The sequence below is a fragment of the Primulina huaijiensis genome, chromosome 4 (assembly GCF_012295235.1).
Source record: "Primulina huaijiensis isolate GDHJ02 chromosome 4, ASM1229523v2, whole genome shotgun sequence".
Classification (NCBI taxonomy): domain Eukaryota; kingdom Viridiplantae; phylum Streptophyta; class Magnoliopsida; order Lamiales; family Gesneriaceae; genus Primulina; species Primulina huaijiensis.
This window is the reverse complement of record NC_133309.1, coordinates 12038404-12041090: the sequence shown is the minus strand read 5'-3', so window position 1 is coordinate 12041090 and position 2687 is coordinate 12038404.

Sequence of the window (2687 nt, the reverse complement as noted above, 5' to 3'; positions counted from 1 at the left end):
CCATACCAAATTGATCACAAAATTTACCTAATTGTTTTCTTTCAAGTAAATTCTGTCTTTTAAANGGGTTTAGCTCTCTGTAATGAATTAAAATTAAATAATCAGTTTAAAAGACAGAATTTACTTGAAAGAAAACAATTAGGTAAATTTTGTGATCAATTTGGTATGGGTCTACCTAATAAAGGTAAAAAGAAAATAATAGATAAAGACGAAAGACCTTATAGGAAGAAAAGAAATTTGTCTCATAGACAAAAAATAGAAAGAAGAAAAGAAAAGAAAGCCGTGAATTACGGAAAGCTGAAAATTATAAAGCTAAAAATAAAATAATTATTTGTAGAAAATGTAAAAAGCCAGGACATTATGCTAATCAATGTTGGGCTAAAAACAAAATTAATAATTTAGATATTGATGAAAATCTTAAAGATAAAATCAATAAAATAATAATGGATTCTAATCAGAATTCAGATAGTGAATCTGATAATAGTTTAGAATCTTATAATTCAGAAGAAATTTTAGAAAATAATTACAGTTCTTCATATCAAGAAGAATGTGATAATTGTATACAAGGAGAATCTTGTATCAATCATTTAAGTGATACTGATAATAAAAATGATGAGTTTTATAAACTTATGTCTCAATTTAAAGATTTAAATATTAATGTTGTAACTAATAATAATCTTTTAGAATTTCTTAAAATGATTAAGGATCCAATACTCAAGAACAAGCTTATTCTATGCTTCAACAAGTAATGAAAATAATATAATTTTACAAGAGACCAAATATCGTGAATTAATTCTTCTAATAGAAGAAAAGGATATCCAATGGGAAAAGACTCCGTGGACTATCATGGAGAGATATTTAACAAATACATCATATGTATTTGGTTCTTATAAACAAAGAGGATTTTATGAAAATCTTCTGTATCTACAAAAAGTGTTGATATAACTCACTTTTTCAGTAATACTCAGCAAAAAGGAAGTTATAACTTCTCTAAGTTCATTATCAAAAAGATAATATCTATTGAAGAATGGGGTATATCTCCATTAATTGAAAAAGAATTCTATTCTGATACTCATAAAATGAGTATCAAATTTAATTTTTGGGACTATGTTGAGAGTTTTAATAAAACTCTATTCTATGAAAACGAGAAAAAGAAACATATATGGGTTCTGAAAATTTGTGAAAATGTTTTTCATTATCATGTTCCAAATTCGTTCTTCATATGGTGGAAGATTTTTGGTCCATCAGCAAAAATTTTGCCTGAGGTTTTTATAAAACCAATGAATACTTGGTTAAATGTTTCACCAAACATTAAAAAATCATTTTCTGAACATTGGATTGATGGGAAGACTCTATGTCTATTCTTCATGGAATTTGGAATCACATGGATCTGGAGATGGCAGCCAGAATTTGGTTATACTGATGAAGGTATCCCTTGTTTATGGCGAGTTAGCTCTACTAAATTTTGGGATAAACTTTTAAGAGAAAATCCAGCAACTGGACAGCTTTATGGCTCAGAAACTCTTCATCAAATGGAAGAAAAAATTTCTGCATAAAAGAAATATTTACAGCATCAACAAGAAAAAGAAAAAGATACAATGAGTTCATTTAAAATTTTGACTCAAAAATATTCAGAAATTTATTCCAAAAAGAAAATGGTAGAAATCTATATTGAAGAGATGAAGAAAGATCTTTTTAAGAATATTGGATGTTCAGATTAAAAATCGGACAAATCTATGGCATCTGAATCAAGTGAAAATCAATTCATTCATCTAATGCAAATGCAGGATGCTCAAGATCCAGAGGATGATATTCCTCAATTTTCGCAGATCAATGATATTTTTGAAAATCTCAAAAATTCATTAAAAGACAATAGTAAAGATGATTAGGACATCTTTAATATTTTATGCAAGTGGTATCTCACGACAACCGATGGAATCTCACTATTTACTTTTTGACTTTTGTAACCATATTACTGTTTGCTTTAATAAAGCAATTTACTGTTTATATTTTTAGTTGGAATCCGGGGTTTCATGTCCGGCACTTCCATCTATTTATAGGACCATTCTGTGTTCTTAGGAGAACACGGTCGAGTTTGCTCCCCTCTATTCCTCTCTTGTAAACAACCTTTCTTAATAAAAGCTTCCACTTATTGAATCACGGCTTCTATTCTGATTACAATTTTGTAAGTTTACTGTTTTTATTTTACAGTTTTTAATATTTATATTTTGTATATTAGCCTGAATGACAGGCTAAAACATTTGTGTTAAATCATCCCATTACTAAACCATGATCTTTATTTATTTGTAACTTGGAATTAAATTGAAATGATAAAAGATTTCATTTAAATTTTAGAATTTAATGTAATATAAGGGTTAATGGTTGGACATAAGGTTTAAAGACGAACCAGGAAATAGTAAACACAAGGTTCGAAGTAAATTAAGAGGCATAAATTCATGTTGTAGCCCTTCAGCCTGCTTAGCCGAGAGATGGCGTTTAAGGCGTTTATGGGTGATTTTTTTATGAATTTATGTTTCTGAAGTTGTCTTCGGGAAATCCTCTGTTGTTTAATTTCTCTGGTATATCTTTTGTAATTCCTTTTATGTTTTGTAAAATTACCATAGATGAACCTTATATTCATTCTTATTTTGAAAATTAAATACCTCCTTTTATTAGTTCAGTAATTT